The sequence below is a fragment of the Cupressus sempervirens genome, chromosome 9 (assembly GCF_028749045.1).
Source record: "Cupressus sempervirens isolate cs-2001-9-10 chromosome 9, ASM2874904v1, whole genome shotgun sequence".
NCBI lineage: Eukaryota > Viridiplantae > Streptophyta > Pinopsida > Cupressales > Cupressaceae > Cupressus > Cupressus sempervirens.
This window is the reverse complement of record NC_143126.1, coordinates 549,116,089-549,135,308: the sequence shown is the minus strand read 5'-3', so window position 1 is coordinate 549,135,308 and position 19,220 is coordinate 549,116,089.

The following is a 19,220-nucleotide window of genomic DNA, read 5'->3' as shown; positions in this document are numbered from 1 at the left end:
ACATGTGGAATAGTTGATTTGGGGTGTAAAATTATGAAGAAAGATCATAAATATGACTTAGCCAAGCTATAAGGCAACTTGTTGAGAACATGAGGACAATAAGGTTACAAGAACAAATATATGTAAATTTGGTTTGTTAGTGGTATGCATTTTATTTTACATGCAAAATTATTTCCCCTTAATCAGTCAGGTGAATTGGAGAACAAACACTCCTATTATTTATCAAATCAATGAGTATATTCAAAATTTAGATAATAATTTTGAAAGAGTTGTGACTGAATATTTTGATAATTTCAAGGAAAGAATGGATCAAAGATACATAATTCCACCATAGTTAGTTGAAAAGTATCATGATGGTATTTTTTTTCTCATTGTTACTAACACCACACTTGTGAAAGTGATGAATCCAAGAGTTGCATGGCTTGAACCCTTGGAATATGAGATAAACATTGATAAGGAAACCAAGGCCATAGAAGCATTACTTAATGAACCAGTGGACAAGACAACCAAACTATTTGGCACATATAAAAAATACAAGGGGAGGATCAAAATGGATATTGTCACACCCAAAGTGCCAAAGAAAATAAAAAAGATGATTGATACATTGGAGAGAGAACTTGTTGCTAAAGCAAATAAAGAACCCTTAATAATTACTGAAGGAAAGGGTGAAGACACTTCTAAAGAAGAAGAAAAAGGAAAATCAATTGTGGTTGTAGAACCTAAGAAGAAGAAAGGAAAGAAAAAGCCATTGGCTACCCCATGAGCCCCAAGAACACTAGGTCAAGGACCTGTGCAACACAAGAGATAATGCCAACATTGTAGAAGGGTATAGTTAGAACTACAAAGCCAACATAGACACAAGTCAAGACACATCGAAAGAAAAAAGATGCATTTACGTGATCAAGTAGGCTAGCTGAGAAGCCTACACAAAGGAGAAGAAAAATAATTCACAAAGATGATGATGAAGAGGTTGAGGATAGTGAAAGTACTAAATCTGATGAAGGAAGCCATTTAAGAATTGTTGCACATAAAAGACCAAAGATTATTGATGAAATTTTTGAATATATCAAAGAAAGTAATGGTCTGTCTACTTTCAATTATTTCGAGTATGATACCAATAATGAAGAGGCAAAGAAAAAGATAAAATATGTCATAATAGTCATGATGACTAGAATTAAATACACACCTCTTGAGATTGGAGACTTAATTCTAGAAGAGCTTTATCAAGGAATTGATAACAAATGGAAATATTCATTGCAAAGAGAAAGGGAAATGTGGTGCAAGAGCACCAAGAAAATACAACAAATTATTCTATAGTATTCATAATTAAATTAAATTATGTTTTCATTAGTAATGTCATCAATATTACAGGTTAAAAGAGCCTATTGTAATGAGTTATCCTAATATTGTCCTGAATTGGTAATTTATAAATTTGTATAAAATAACCATGAAGTAGTAAAATTGTGATAAAGGACATTATTATGTCATTCTAATATGTTTTTTATGTTCTTGTAAAGTTGTAAAGTCGGTTGAGTCAAATATTGTAGAAGTTGTGAAATGCAATTTTTCAAAAGTTGTGAAAACACAAAATGGGATGTTGGATGGTCATAAGAGGAAGTTGAGTAGCTATAACTTCCACATGAAGTTGTAAAGGCTATTAAAACCTTGTAATGGTTGTTTGTAGGTATAATTTAAAGTTGGAGAAGGATTGGAAAGCATTGGAAGAATTTTGGTATCATATTTTCATTGTTTAAATCTATTGTTTTGTTTTCTTGAAAGTTTTTCCTCTTGTTTTTAGGTCTTGTACGACTATGTACAACCTGGAAAAAAGGTTATTTATATAATCTTAGTTTAGTACATCCAATAATATTTCCATTTCTTTTGGTTTAATATTATTTTATGCACTATTGAGAAAGTTATCAAAGTTTGGGTGAAAATCGTTTGTAAGTGCCCAAAACTCTGATTCACGGTTACTAGTTTAGGGAAGATATTCATAAATTTTTATTGCACCATTGGATCTTTCTATAAATTGGAAAAATAATATATAATTACCCATTATAAAATATGAATGGTGTGATTATGAATATTCAAAGAGTTATTGATGACTATTTATGACTGTATTATCTTGACCAGAATAAAGATTATTTCACATGTGTTAATGCCTCAAGATTATTGAAGAAATTGTGTTGATTATTGAACTCTATGGTTGATTTTGGAGTTCTTTATTGGTTATAATATTCTAATTGAATCAAAATGAGAGGAAGTTTACTTGCTAGATTAATGCATGACTTTGAAAAGGAAAAAATAAATGAAGCATTGGAAAAAGCGTAAAAATAGATTTATACAAAAGAGAAGGGCTCTCAATATTTTGACAGTTTACTTAGAATATGTTGATGAAGTTTCAAAAATGATTTGGAAATAGATTTCAATATCAAAGATCCAAAACAAATAATTTAAGTTGATAACATTGAGACCAAGAAAAATATTGAGCTAGATAACAAAGAGTATGAACATGAAGGTATTCCCCCACAAGATATTGTTCATTATGTACATCAAATGGTAGAAGACATGGTTAGGAGAAATTAAAAAGTTCCATTGAAGACCTAATAGGAGAAGATCCAATTAAGGAATTGAAGAAGGATGAATATGTGACAGTAGACACTAAGATGAATGTTGAAGGTTTGACATCTACTAAGTCAGCTCATGATTACATATTTGGCCTTGTACTGGTTATTGTTCAAAGAAAAGATTATCCCAAGCCCAAGATGAAAATAGAACCAAAAATTGAGAAGGATATATCCATTGGTTCATTACACATCTTAGTTGATAGTGTTCCAATGGATACCGATGAATAGAAAAAGGTACAAATACTAAGCAAGAGGCTCAAGAAACACAAGGGGGAGAAACTACAAAAAAGGTAGGACACCAAACATAAGAATGAAAGTGTTGATTGAAATGTTCAAACTAGAGGAGACTCCACCAAGCACAAAGAAGATGATTCTACTATAAGTGAGCAAGCACCAACTCACATAACTTTGAGTGAGGGAAATATTGGGCAATGCCAACCAAAAATTACAAATGGAAAAAAGAAAGAGGATTTTTCACTTTTGACATTTACAATTAACTACATATATAATCCTATGTTGTTATATTTGACCACCCCAGGAGAACTAGAATATAAGAAAGAGGAGAAACATAATTGATGCAAGAGCATCCAGAGGTATAAAGGCAATCTTGTGTCACCCAAAAAAAATGTACTTAGACTTAGTTTCTGTTTCATGTCTTTACATTTTTGGATACCCATTTGGCTCAAATAAAGGTTCCAACTCTCATAGTTCAACTATCAGTGCATTTGAAAATCCCAAAAAAATAGGAGCATGCAATTTGGCCATCATTTTGGTGACCTAGAAGGTGTGAATTGGCCAGATGAATGTAATTATGATTTAGAGCATTCCAAAAAAAGAATCAGGTCAAAAGGCCCCACGGTTTGAAAGTTATTGCAGTTTTTCGAGTTTTGGAGACCTCCTAAGAATGCTTCAAAGTCAGGTTTGGGGCATTAAATGACCTCAAAAAGGGTTGAAAAATGGGGGATGAGAAAATCTGGTCCATAGGGCTATAGAGAGCTTCGAGAGCTTTCCAAAAATGTAAACGGTTCGTCAATCGGAGCTACGGTTCAAAAGTTATTCCTCCCGAAAGTTCGGCTATTGTTTCTGGATTCTTCTAGATTTGCACCGACTTCTAACGCAGCTTGTGGAACCTTCTATTTTGTCGGTGGATGCCTACTAGCACTTTCTAGAATGTACTCCTAGTCCTTAACCCTCCGGGGTCTATTTAAGGAGATTTCTAGCATTGTAGAAGGCAGTTCGGAGTGGAGATTGAGAGGAGGTGCTAAAAGAAGAAATTATCTCCAAATTTATGCTATTGTAAGCCCTTAGGGCATGTTCTGAAGTTTATTTTCTCTGAACTATTTGTACTAGCTCATTTTCTCAGTTAATATATTTTCCCTTTCTGTTGGTTCCATTATGTTCTTGGATTGTGTCTCCATCAAGTGGTATCAGAGCGGGTTTTCCTGAGTGTGTAGACAGAGCGCCAACTGTGAGGCAGTTTGCACCAGGACTGTGTGGTTGTGGGATTGAATTAGAAGATGCCTCCACGAAGAGAGCATGGTGGAAGGGCTAGAGCTATTGATCCTAAGGAGGTTAGAGCCCTCCAGAGGCAGGTACAAGCATTGCAAGAGGAGCTTCATAGAGGAGCAAATGTTGTCGCAGGTGACAATAGTGAGGATGACAATGAAGAGGAAGTAATGGGACCAGAAGAGGAAGAAGACGGGGAAGTTTTGAATCCTATAGAGGAAAGAATTTTTAGGGCCATTACTAAGTTTGGGAAAAGACCTACAATTGAAGTGGGTATATTTTCAGGAAATCTGAAACTAGATGAGTTGATCGATTGGATCAATGAACTGGAAGAATACTTTGAGTATGAGGATATAAGGGACCCATATAGGGTTAAGTTTGCAAAGGCCAAACTGAAAGGCCATGCCAAAATCTGGTGGCAAGAGGTTCAACTGGAAAGACTTAGAAGAGGAAAGGAGAAGATCACAAGATGGGATTGTATGGTGGACAAATTGAAGAAGCAGTTCATTCCTGTGGACTACGAGCTTGATCTGTTTAAGAAGATGCATGGGTTAAAGAAAGCAGGAAGATCAGTCCAAGAATATACAGAGGAGTTTTACCGACTCTTGATTAGAGCAAGGCATGCAAAAGCAAATAAGGAGAAGGTTGCTCGTTATATCAGTGGGTTGCGACCTAGCATCCAAGAGGAATTAAGTCTGGTAAGAATGACCAGCGTTGAAGATGCATACCAGTTTGCCCTACGAGTTGAAGAGAAGTTGAATAAAAGGTTTGAAGGAAGACAAAGAGGATGCGGTCAAGGAGGAAGGGGAAGTGGTAGATCATCTGGAGGCTGCAATGAAACCCAAAAGAAAAATGAAGATGTGGGTACTAGCAGAAACCAAAGGAATGAGGGTTTCAACCGCTCCCATGATCAAGACTTTGGAAATCAAAGAGGAAGAGGTAGAGGATGTGGACAAGGAAGAGGAGGCTTCCATGGTACCTATTTCCATTGCAATGAAGAAGGTCATCGTGCCTTTGAATTCCCTCAACGACAAGGAAGGACAGATAGGAGAGTTGAGGGCCAAGCTAGGGTTGCTCATGTGGATGAGGATGCACAATCATTACATTCAGAGGATGCAGAAAGAGGAGAGACCTTGATAAATGAAAGAGTCCTACTAAGTGGTGAGAATGAACCAGGGCAACGGAGGAGTTTGTTCTATACCAGATGCAAGTGTGAGGATAAATGTTGTGATGTGATCATTGATGGTGGTAGCACTGATAACTTGGTATCAGAAGAGATGGTCTCTAAGCTAAAGCTCAAGAGGGAGAAACATCCCCAGCCTTATCGGATTTCTTGGGTAAAAGATGATCATAAGGTCCTGGTAAGTGAACAATGTTTAGTAAAATTCAAAATTGGGAGTTACCATGATGAAGTTCTCTGTGATGTTATTTCGATGGATGTTTGCCATCTATTGTTGGGTAGACCATGGCAGTTTGATAGACATGCAATACATGATGGACATGCAAACACATACTCTCTGACAAAGGATGGAGTTCACCACAAATTGAAGCCCATGAAAAAGGAAGGTGAAAAGGTATGTAGCAGTGCTAGGATTTGTCTTGTTGATGGAAGGAAATTCTTAGATGGCATGAAACATCAGCGTATGTGCTATGCTTTGATTCCTAGGAAAGATAAAGAAGGTAGTAGTGAAACACCATTTGAAGTTTTAGATTTACTAGGGGAATTTGGAGATATTATCTCTAATAATGTTCTAGATGGATTGCCACTAGTAAGGCAAATCAATCATCAGATAGATCTGATTCCAGGAGCTAGTTTGCCTAACAAGGCTACTCACAGGATGACTCCTACTAAAACAGAGGAGCTAAATAGACAGGTTCAGGAGTTGTTGAGGAAGGGCTTGATTCAAGAGAGCCTGAGTCCGTGTGCAATACCTGCAGTACTTGCACCAAAGAATGATGGAGAGTGGAGGATGTGTACAGATTCTTGAGCTATAAATAGGATAACCATCAAGTACCGGTTTCCTTTACCAAGGATGGATGATCTTATGGACTGCTTGAGTGGGGCTCAGTACTTCACAAAGATAGATTTGAAGAGTGGCTATCATCAGATATGGATTCGAGAAGGAGATGAGTGGAAAATAGCCTTCAAGACCAAGGAGGGTCTTTATGAGTGGTTAGTCATGCCCTTTGGATTGACGAACGCCCCAAGCACCTTCATGCGGCTCATGAATGAGGTACTTAAGAAGTTCTTGGGAAAATTTGTTATTGTCTATTTGGATGATATTTTAATTTTCAGCAAGACTTTGGAAGAACATTTACTGCATATTGGTAGTGTCCTTGAAAGGCTAAGGGAAGAGAAACTGTTAATTAATCTAAAGAAGTGTGTCTTTGCAAAAAGGGAGTTAGTCTATTTGGTATTTGTTATATCACCTGAAGGTCTCAAAATGGATCCAGAGAAGGTAAAAGCCATCTTGGAATGGCCTAATCCAAGGTCTGCTACTGAGGTAAGATCATTTCATGGTCTGGTTAGTTTTTATAGGAAGTTTATTAAGAATTTTAGTGGCATATGTGCACCCCTAACTGATACAATAAGAGGGGATAGAAAAGAGTTCAAATGGACTACAGCAGCTGCAAGAAGTTTTGAATTGTTGAAGAAGAAGGTGACTGAACAGCTTGTGTTGGCACTTCCAGATTTTAGAAAAGTGTTCCAGGTGGATTGTGATGCTAGTGGCAGTGCTATTGGGGCTGTATTAAGCCAAGAAGGTAAGCCTATTGCATATTTTAGTGAATAATTGAATGATGCAAAGAAGAAGTATTCTGTTTATGATCAAGAGTTCTATGCAATAGTTCAGGCCTTAAAGAAATGGAGGCATTATTTATTGCCAAAGGAATTTTTTTTGTATACTGATCATCAGGCATTACAATACCTAAATAGCCAAGGTAAATTGAATCAGAGGCATATGAAGTGGGTAGAACTCTTGCAGAGTTATACATTTGTGTTGAAGCATAGAAGTGGAAAATCTAATAGGGTTGCAGATGCACTAAGTAGGAGACAGTTGTTGCTTACAACAATGCAGGTTGAAGTAGTTGGGTTTGATGAACTCAAGAATTTGTACCCCGAGGATCCTGATTTTCCTGAAGCATGGAAAACACTTAAAGAACCTGTTGCTGTAGATAGGACCAAGTGGTTAGATTATTTTATTCAGGATGGCATGTTGTTCAAAGGTAGTCAATTGTGCATTCCAATGAGTTCCATGAGGGAAAATTTGATTAAGGAGAAACAGAGTGGAGGGATGGCAGGACATTTTGGTCGAGATAAGACCATTTCCATTCTTAGAGAACATTATTTTTGGCCTCAAATTACATAGGATGTGAAGAAGTTTGTACAGAGTTGCCAAGTTTGTCAAGTTGCCAAGGGGTTTAGTCAAAATACTGGCCTATATCAGCCATTGCCTGTTCCATCAAGGCCATGGGAGGACATAAGTATGGATTTTGTTCTTGGATTGCCAAGGACACAAAAGGGTAATGACTCAGTATTCGTGGTGGTTGATAGGTTCTCCAAAATGGCACATTTCATTCCATGCCACAAAACTCATGATGTTGTCCATATTGCAGACTTGTTTTTCAAAGAGGTGGTATGACTACATGGTCTTCCAAGGAGTATAGTTTTTGACAAAGATACTAAATTTGTGGGGTATTTCTGGAGGACATTGTGGAAGAAGTTGAGAATAGACTTGAAATTCAGTTCCACGCATCACCCACAAACTGATGGCCAAACAGAAGTGGTAAATAGAAGTCTGGGCAATTTGCTAAGATGTTTAGTTGGAGATAAGCCCAAGGGATGGGATTTGATTCTACCACAGGCAGAGTTTGCTTATAATAACTCTGTAAATAGGAGTACTAGAAAATCACCATTCCAAATTGTATATGGGAATAGCCCAAGGACTGCACCAGAATTGAGGAAGATAGAACAAGGGGAGAGGACAAGTGCTGAAGCTGAGGAATTCTCTGAACACATCAAGCGTCTACATGAGGAGGTTCAAGCACACATTATCAAGATGAATCAAGAGTATAAAGCTAGGGCTGATCAAAGGAGAAGACATAAGGAATTCCAAGTAGGGGATCTAGTCATGGTACACTTACGAAAAGAAAGATTTCCAGTTGGTACTTACAACAAGCTGAAAATGAAGAAATTTGGCCCCTGTAAAGTTTTGAAGAAACATGACTCAGGAAATGCATATGAGGTGGAGCTACCAGATGGTATTCACATTTCTCCCATTTTCAACATTGCAAATTTAATAGAGTATCATGATGATGGTGCAGATGAGGAGCTGGTTTTAGAGCCATGTCCAATTCCTGCTTCTAAGAAGGAGGAGATAGAAGACATTCTAGATCATCGAGTGGGTAGGAGTACCAGAAACAGGTAGTATGAAGAGTATTTGGTCAAATGGAAAGGACGACCGATCAAGGACTCAACTTGGATTTCAACAGCTGAGGTTTCCCATTTGGGATTTCCTCTACCATCCATAAAGTGACAGGGTCACTTTTCAATCTACCCTGGGTGTCTGATGTAGTAGCATCCAGAGGTATAAGGGCAATCCTGTGTCACCCAAAAAAAATGTACTTAGACTTAGTTTCTGTTTCATGTCTTTACATTTTTGGATACCCATTTGGCTCAAATAAAGGTTCCAACTCTCATAGTTCAACTATCAGTGCGTTTGAAAATCCCAAAAAAATAGGAGCATGCAATTTGGCCATCATTTTGGTGACCTGGAAGGTGTGAATTGGCCAGATGAATGTAATTATGATTTAGAGTATTCCAGAAAAAGAATCAGGTCAAAAGGCCCCACGGTTTGAAAGTTATTGCAGTTTTTCGAGTTTTGGAGACCTCCTAAGAATGCTTCAAAGTCAGTTTTGGGGCATTAAATGACCTTGAAAAGGGTTGAAAAATGGGGGACGAGTGAAGTTGGTCAGTAGGGCTATAGAGCGCTTCGAGAGCTTTTCAAAAATGTAAACGGTTCATCAATTGGAGCTACGGTTCAAAAGTTATGCCTCCCGAAAGTTCGGCTACCGTTTCTGGATTCTTCTAGATTTGCACCGACTTCTAACGTAGCTTATGGAACCTTCTATTTTGTCAGTGGATTCCTACTAGCACTTTCTAGAATGTACTCCTAGTCCTTAACCCGCCGGGGTCTATTTAAGGAGATTTCTGGCATTGTAAAAGGCAGTTCGGAGTGGAGATTGAGAGGAGGTGCTAAAAGAAGAAATTATCTCCAAATTTATGCTATTGTAAGCCCTTAGGGCATGTTTTGAAGTTTATTTTCTCTATACTATTTGTACTAGCTTATTTTCTTAGTTAATATATTTTCCCTTTCTATTGGTTCCATTCTGTTCTTGGGTTGTGTCCCCATCAATAATGAAGATCCCAAGAAAGATGAAGTGGTTATTACTCAACCAAGAATGGCTCTTGTACCACTTGTGCAACCTACAATAGTTTTTGTTGTTGATCTAAAGGTCAAGAAAGATAAAACCAGGAAAGAAGTTGAACATGAATATAAAAATTTAGAAATTCAAGTTCCTATGCCACATATAGTATCACCAAGTACCATTAATATTGACTCCAAGGGAGGGAAGTTGAAAAAGAAAAAGAAAAAGGAGACAACACTAGCTATAGAGTCAAATCTAATTACGTTAGATAAAGTCATAATCATACCTGACTAAAATCTAAAAGACTTAGACTTTGATGCTATGGATATATCTATATTGCTCTATATGCACTAGGAAAGTTGAGAAAGAAAGACTAAGGAAGGGGCATAATAAGAAGCAATTGTTGCATGATGTAAAGACATATTCTTGGATATCATGCCAGATATTATTTTGAATGAGAAAGCGCCTATTTTCGATCAATTAGTACAAATTATTGAGAAGCTCAATGCACAAGAGATTGACACTCAATCTAATTTATGGAGAGAGTAGAAAATGAATTTGAGCATAAAGTTTTGGAGAAGATTTCTAGTGAAATTTCCATTCAACAAGTGGGTTTATCTACTATTGTAACTGAGTTGAAGAACATTGTACAAAATGTCTTAATATTGTTTAAGAAATTATGTGATATTCCACTCCTTACCAGAAAAATCAAGAATAAATTGCTGAAGGTAAATGTTGACATGAAGGATAATGTACATGAATTGAAAAAATCCAAGCACATCATCACTGCACTATTCCCGAATGAGATTTCTAACAAGATTGCAACATGAATTATTGTAAGAAGAAAATGATTTAAGGACTAAGATCAATGAAATACAAGCATTTCTATTACCTCATTTTGAGGTTATGATAAATCATATAAAGATTGTCAAGGGTCTCATAAAATCCTTGAGACCACATGACATATCTCACAACCAAATTGATGATAGAGAATAAGACAATTGAATTGATCAAAGAAAAATTGGAAAAGTACAATGCTAATTATGTTGAACAATCATCAAGAGTTTCTTGATCACTTTTGATTACAGCCAAAGTATTTTCATGTTTGAATTTGTTTTAACATTAATTTTTAAAAATTGGTAATTATATGTGTTCTTATATATGTTTGTATGCATTATGTTTTCAAGGAGTTATGAGAAGATGATATAATAATGCAAACAAAATAACTTTGAAAAATAGTTTCTACTAAGGAAGTATATGTATATAGGGAGTTGTATATATTTCTCTATATAAATTTTTTTCCACTAATTTCAAAGAGGGTGAATGTTATTGCCAATTAGTGTCAAAAAGATAAGTGAAGAAGAAGAGAAAGAGTTGGTGAACACTATCATCAAGCGTTATTACAATGCCTGAGCCATGGAGGAGGAGATGCAATGAAGGAGGAGATGAATGAATTTATAGTTATACCTGAGCTTATTTCTTATCAAGTAAGTCTATATTTTTCGAGTAGAGATATTACCAAGCAAGTTATAACCTAGTAGAGTCATCAACGAACGACAACATTTCTACTAAGTAGGAATAATATATCTACCAAGTGAAACAAAGGCTACTTAAATGTTTGAATTGGAACTGTAAACATGTAGAATGATTGAATCGAGTAGGAAATAAGATTACCATAGATTGAGACAAAGATTTGAAAATATTTATTGGTAAGAGTACAATGACTGTCTTATGGTTTCAAGGTAGAAATAGACCAATGAAAATGCAGAAAGGAAAAGTAAGGAACATGAATTATTCTAGATTATTGATTTTGATTAGTGATACAATCTAGAGAGTTTCTAAACCCTAATTAGGTAAGAGATTGAAGAGGAAATATAAAACTATAAAAGGACCTATAAGGAATCATTTCAAAGTTGCTAAATTAGAAAAGAGGGATAGTGCTATTGCTGAGAATCTTTTTATGTCAGAAGAGTAAAGTTTTGAGTATATTAAAGATTAGATATTTGAGAAGAGTTGAAAGGTATTGAAGATCAATCACAACAAGGTGGTATAGAGTTGAACATCAGAGAGAGATAATTAGAAAATTGAGTTGCATTCTATAGATCAATTTACTATTATTTTATAATCATTATAGCAAATTGAATCCTTTCACAAGATAGACTTAATAGTCTTATGAAAAATAATATCCTTGAAGAAGGTACATATTAATCATATACTCTTAATAGAGTAACTCACCAAAAGTGACAGAGACATTAAATCCCTAACAAGGCACCCTCTTAGTGTAGTAGTGATAGATTTGTGGGTACCATCCCCACCACAATTTTCCCTCTAGCCAAGGGTTTATGAATGATCAAATACTTATGCTATGTATTATGAGTTTATGTTTATGTTTACATGGTTCATGCAAATTATAATAGATAAATTTATTTCATTTACAAATATTGTGGTTAGTGATAAGAGCTTACTGAGTTGTGAAAAGGATAAGGGCATCACAAAATTTGTTTAAGGTCAAAGTTTTAGAGGATATTGATTCAACCCCCTTCCCCCTCAAAACATCCTACCTTTCCTAATATTCCAACAAAATAAACTTTGGAACGCACTAAGAAATCACACATTCGACACAAGTATTTAATGTTGAAACCCTGTAAAAGGGAATAACTAACTAGGAAATGATAACCCAAATATTTCCACTCTTATGAAGTGAGCTATGTTAGGAGCCAACCTTGTTAAATGTTACATACATATTTTTAGTGTGACCTTATTAGAGGGTTTTCACTAAAGATCATCTAGACCTTATGACTCCTTAACATTTCTAAAGAATAATATGCTCTAAAGGACTTACAAACATTACTATTGAATATTACCATATAGGATTTCAAATACTTGTTAGGTCCACTTGGTTAAGATATTTTTCTATTACAATAGTAAGAAAGTAACAATGAAATGATATTTTGGGTGGATTCTATTTTTAAGGAAATTGGCAAGGCTTTAGGGGATTTTTATTTGTTGGACTCCCAATGTTTTGAGTACTTTCATTCCAATTATGCTAGGATTCTGGTTGATATTGATGTTTCTAAGGGTCTTCCAATTGAGATTATTTTAAGTTATTTAAAGGGTTCTTAGACTCAGTCGCTTGATTATGACAACCTCCCTTTTAGGTGTAAAAAAATGTTTCAATATTGGACATGTTACTAATAAGTGTGAGATTGGAAAATCTAGAAATAAATGACCCTCCTCTTGGTGGAAGGATGCATTACAACAACATTATTTAGTAGTCAAAATATTTTTTCTGATGGATGAGGTTTCTAGATTTGAAGAGTTGGGGGCTCCATCCTCTATATTGGAAGTTGTTCCTTATAATACTTCTCAAATGGCAAATGCTTATGATTCTAGGATGGATGCTCAAGTTTTTGATGGGTTTGGTCCTTTTTTTGCTGGTAGTCTTGGATCCTTTCAGAAGGAGGATGAGACTATTATTTTTGGTCAAGGCTATATTTGGTGTTTTGGGTGCAAACTCTAGTCGAGGTAAAACTAGTGGTTTTGGCATTGTGGCTACTAATTCTAGACAAGGTAAGTTTTCCAATGCTATGATTGCTAAATTTGGTCAAGGTATATTTTTTGGTGTTGGTAATGTTTCTTCTTCTAGTTCTAGTATTGGAATTTTTGGCTTTTGTTCTTGTACTTTTTTTGCTATTGGAATTAGTAATCAAACTGTTGGTATTAATTCTAGTTTGTTGGTAGAAGTGATGATAGTTGGTCCTTGTCAAATGTTAGATGAGTTTCCCTCTATTTTGGATTCTCAAGTTTGGTAGTCCAAGACTGTGATGGTGGTGGGGTGGATTCCTATTACCAAAAAATGATCTAAAAAGGACCTCCCTCAATTTGATATGAATTTGCATTCCCACAAAAAGGGACTAAAAGGGAATTCTTAGTTCCCTTATTGGTTGGCTCTTATGAGTTCCTATTCGTTTTCTTTTCCAGATTTTTTTTGTTGGTGCTACTAGACATATATTTTTTTCCAGTGGCAACTTGCTTCTAGTTTTGAGTCTTACTTGGGGCATTCGATCCCTGTAAAACCTATGTTTGGATCCATTTGGGATTTATTTGAATATATTCTATTTCTATAATGTAAATCAAGTCCCCTCAAAACCTATTTTTACTGTAATCCAAATATAATGAAATGATTTGTTAGGTTTTAGTACTACCTTACTTGTTTAGATCTCTATTTTACTCTATCTCTTCCTTCTAATATCTTTCTAAATAATTCAAAAACTCACACTTCCACTTAGCACTTCCTCTACTTGATCTTGACAATTTTGTTATGCTTAGTTCACCTTCTTCTTTCTTCCACTTCAATTCACATTAGTAATAATCAACAACAATCAACAACTAAAAAAATATTGCTCATCCCTTTAAATAAATAACTTTTTCCTTTCCAGAATCTTCTAGATTTTGTTGCTTCATTACAATCGTAGATCTCCATTAGATTTGAATTAAATGAATCTATTCTCTTGGAAAATAAACAAACTTCTTTAATTTTGTGCTCCGTTTCAAATTGTTAAATCTTCTCCAATATCTTTTTGAATTATTCCATTCGTTGATCTCATAACTGACTTTGTTCTTATCTTTTAGACTTCTTGAACATTCTAAAATTTCACCAAATGTTGGCCTTATACTAATCTTTTACAATCTTATTCTTCATGTTCATGCTCAGTGAACATTACAAGTTGCTTGGTCAATGCTTGACTCAATTAACACTAAAATTACTTCATTAACACTAAATTTTAACACTTCTTTGTCAAGTGGGCAGTGAAAACTATATTAGCTTGGATTATAATGTATTGCTTCATTCACTAATAAAATTGTCTTCCATATACATCTTGTTTAAGATCATTTAAATAAATCAAACCAATATTATATAGTTAGAGTCTAACTCATTGAAGTGCTCATTGAATACCATACACTTATCAACACTTACATCATCACACTTTCTTCAAATCCTCTTCATTAATCATATCCTCTTAATAAATCAAATGATATGACACTCTAGTGAATTAGCATAATGTCTAACCAATTAAGGCTTGACATCAATGACAACATAACAACTAATATTACTCTTACACATACATTAATCAATATTATCAGTTGGTTCTAACAATTTCTCTCTTTGGCATTGATGACAACACATAAACATAATATTTTACATTAAAAAGCATTAAATCATAAAATAATCAAATGTATGTATTACCAACAACATAGCTCTTTAGCTCTCTGACTTTATTTAGGTTCTCTACAACATGTTCAACATTTCTAGCTCAGTGTCCACTGTGACAAATTCTCCCCCTTTAGGTGCACTTCACTTTATGTTCAACAACATCTCTTCATATCAGTTTCTCCCCCTTAGGATATTATCTCTTAGCATACTTCTCTTTGACAACAATATTCATACTTTTAGATTCTCTCATTTTAATTAGTTCATCTCCCCCTTTGATAGCAATGCTAAAGGTAACTACAAGTCTCAATGTCAAATTTATAAAACCTTTTAGTTATACCTTGTACCTTGCATGTACGCATTACATCAATTTTATTATAGTCTTTTTCACAACTTCAAGAAGTGATCCCTAAAGAGTGAACTCTTGCATCAACTCAAGAAAGATATATTTGTTCATCCATGAATTGATGCAACATGTATCTTTTCTTAGTGAATCTTGGATAGGAGAAGGACCCCTAACTTACCTTTCAAATACTCAAAAGCATCCTTAGGAAGTGGCTTTTTGAATATGTCTATAAATTTCTCCTTAGACTTTACATACTCCAAACTCAATTGTTTCTCTTGTATTTGCTCCTTCAAATAATGCTATTTGATAGATATATCCTTTGTTTTTACATGCATCATAGGATTCTTGGATATGTTTATTTCACTTTTTTTTATCACAATAGATAGTGACATGCTAGGTAACTTCCTCTTACATTCCTTCCAACAATTTCTTAATCCAAACTATATTTGAACAATTAATTCTAGCATAAACATACTCAACTTTAGCTATAGATTGTGATCTGCAACTTTGTTTCTTTCTCAACCATGTAATCATTATTTCTCCTAAAAAGAAATTTCCACCACTTGTATTTTTCCTATCATCAACATTTCTAGCCCAATCAACATCAGTGTAGAATCTAAGTTCAAAAATAACCTTCTTTTTTGCACCAATCCATGTTCTTCTATTCCTTTTAGGTATATGAATATCATTTTGACAATAGTCATTTTTTTTCCTTAGGATTATAAGAAAACCTTGCAACTATACCAACTACATGTGCAATATCAGTTCTACTATGCACAACTAACTATAACTTCACAATCATTGATATGTATTTTCTCTCATTCACTTCAGCAGTGGTATCCTCCTTAGATAATTTACATCTAGTCACCATAGGTGTACCAACTAGCCTTGACTCGTCCATATGAAATACCTTCAAAATATCCTTAATGTACTTAGATTGAGTCACATATATGCCTTCTTTGGTTTGATGAACTTACAAACCAATGAAAAACTAGATCTCCCTAACATAGGTATCTCAAACTCCTTATTCATCTCATTAGAAAATAATTTGTACAATAAATCATTCCCACCAAATATGATATCATCCAAAAATATTTCATCAATGAATCCTTTTTTTTTAGCTTAACTCTTCAATTATAGGTTACTATTTTCACTTGTTCTGAAAAATCCAATCTTAATCAAATATGAATGTAGTCTTTCATACCATGCTCTCAATGCTTTCTTTAGTCCATATTGTTCTTTGTTCAACTTGCATACTAGATGCTTCTAATTTGGCTCTACAAACCCTTATAGTTGTTCAATGTATACCTCTTCTTTCAGTAATCTATTCAAGAATGCAAACTTAACATCCATTTGATATACCTTGAATTTCTTGTAAGTTGACTATGCCAAAAGAGTTTTGAATCCTTCCAATCTGGCTACAGGTGGAAAGGTCTCACCATAATCAGTATCATCTGGTTGAGCATAACCTTTACAGACTAATTTAGCCTTGTTCCTTGCAACTTGTCCAATTTCATTTAGTTAATTTCTAAAAATCCTCTTTGTTCCAATTAGATTCTTGTCTTTAGGTCTTTACACTAGTGTCCATGTGTTGCTCTTCTTAGTATGATCTATTTATTTATTCATAACATTGATCAAATCTTCATTATCCAGTAGAAATTTTATAGTTCTTGGCTCAAAATAAGCAATCAAACAAGTATTATCTTTCAACTTACTTGTAGTCATGACTCAACACTCTTATCTCCAATGATTGGTTTAAGTGAATGATTCTTTCTCACATACTTTGTTAGTACATGTTCAAATCTTTTATCTCCCAAATTATCATTGCTTAGTTGGAGCTCAACATCATTCTCAGTTGTTCTTTCTATGACTCAAGTGATGCAAGTTGATGCTTGGTAGCTCTCTATTGTTGCTAGGGTATAGTATTAGGTGCACCTTTATATAGATAAATAAACTTATTGTAATCCTCAGGTTCCTTCTTTCTCTCTTCATCATTCTTATATGCATACTCATCAATTCTCACATTTTCACTCTCAATCATGGTGTTATCAAAATTATTCAAACACTTGTAAGCCTTTCTCCTAGTAGAGTAGCCTAGGAATATGCTTTCATCGCCTTAAGAACCAAATTTTATATTATTTACATCTTTATGGATATAATACCTACTTCCAAATATTTTCAAATAACTTACATTTAGTGTATGACCCATTCACCATACTAGAGTTCATATGGTGTCTTCTTGTTCCTTTCTTCAACTGAACTCAGTTGAGAGTATTTACTATAGTGATTATGGCTTCTCTCTAGAATATTTGTGCAACACCTTTTTTAATCAACTATGTTCTAGCACAATCCACAATTGATCTATTTCTCCTTTCAATAATCTCATTCTATTGTGGAGCCCTCAGTTCAAATAGATGTCTCTTACTTCCACTCTTAATACAAAAGTTAGTGAATTCATTAGAAATAAACTCACCACTACTATCTAAACTTGGTCATTTCAATTTTCTACCATTTTATTTTTCAACTCTATATTTTCACCACTTGAACATTTCAAAAGTATTAGATTTCAACTTCAAAAAATATTATTTTCACCATTCTAGACTGATCATCAACAAACACTATGAAATATCTATCTCCATAATAGATCTCAACTCTCATTGGTCCACATAAATTGGTATGAACTTACTCTAGAATATAACTATTTGAATGGTGTTTGCTTGAAAATCTAAATTTATTCATCTTACCAAGTTGACATTGTTTACACATAGTATTCTTAGGTTTATGTGGATTGAGTCAGCCTCTCACTTTCTTCTTTCTACTTACTTTGACCATATTCTCAAAATTGCCACAACCACACATCTTCAAATTTTGTAAATAAACATGTATTAATAGTAGGATCAAGGTAAAATGGATTACCTCTTTTTTTTTCTCTAATATTGATCAAATTTCCATTGTCATCATAGATCTTTACTTTTTTTGTTATGAGATTCTAGCTTGTGACCTATATTATTCAATTGAGTAGCACTTAATAGATTACATTTTATTCCTTGAACCCAATGTACATCATCACATCTAATTTTATCATTTAGCATCAATGTACCTCTACCTTTCATACAACATGGAACATCATTCACAAGTTTAACAGTTCTACCATTATATTCCTCAAGCCTGTCAAACTTACTTATATCTCTAGTCATCTGATGTGAACATCCACTAAAAGTAATCCATGTTTCACTTTTATTAAAATGAGAAATAAGGAATTTTGGTTCCTCATACCTTTCCTCATTAGGATCTTCTTTAACAACAACATAAACCACTTCTACTCCTGCCTTTTTATTTTATATCTCTGACTCAAGTGTCAACAAGCATGACCAAGAGACAAAATCAAACATGTATATTCATACAAGGTTTTCACAATAGGATCCACAATGAATCAAAATTAGGGAAAGGTGGATTCTTCCAACAGGAGAAATTATACACAACATCAAAATAGATGCCCAATCGGGGCTATAACCAAGAACTTTCGTTCTTCCATTTTAACATGTCAAACTCATACAAGGTTTGTGCTGACAGGTAGGGGCCCATAACACCCTACCCTCTCTCCCTCTTCTCATCTTGAGAAGAGACTCTACACTTGTTAGAGTCCAACTAAAAAGACCTTTCCCAAAATTGGTCACTTCTGCCCTATCCAAGGGTGAGTAATACCAAAACACCCATACAAGAAAACTTCAAAATTCAAACATAAACATGAAGGAAAAGAATTTAAGAACATGGTTTTCAATCCTTCCCAACATACCCGACATACATACAAGCATTCAAACAACAAGAAAGTAGCAGAAGCATGAAACAAGCATGAAAATCTGAACAAGGGAGATGAAGAACTCCTACCTTCACAAAGAGGTAATGGCAAATGAACAAACTTGAGTAGAGCTTTTCCCCTTCCTTCCTTCAATCTTCTAAGTCTCCTCTCTAAAAGTAGAGATTGGGTAACAACCTAAACTACTCTAAGAAGGGTCTCTAAATAAGCCTCAAGCTCAACCACCAAAAGGAGAAATAACTTCTCCCACCCACCTACAAATCTAGAAGTTCCTAACTCAACCCA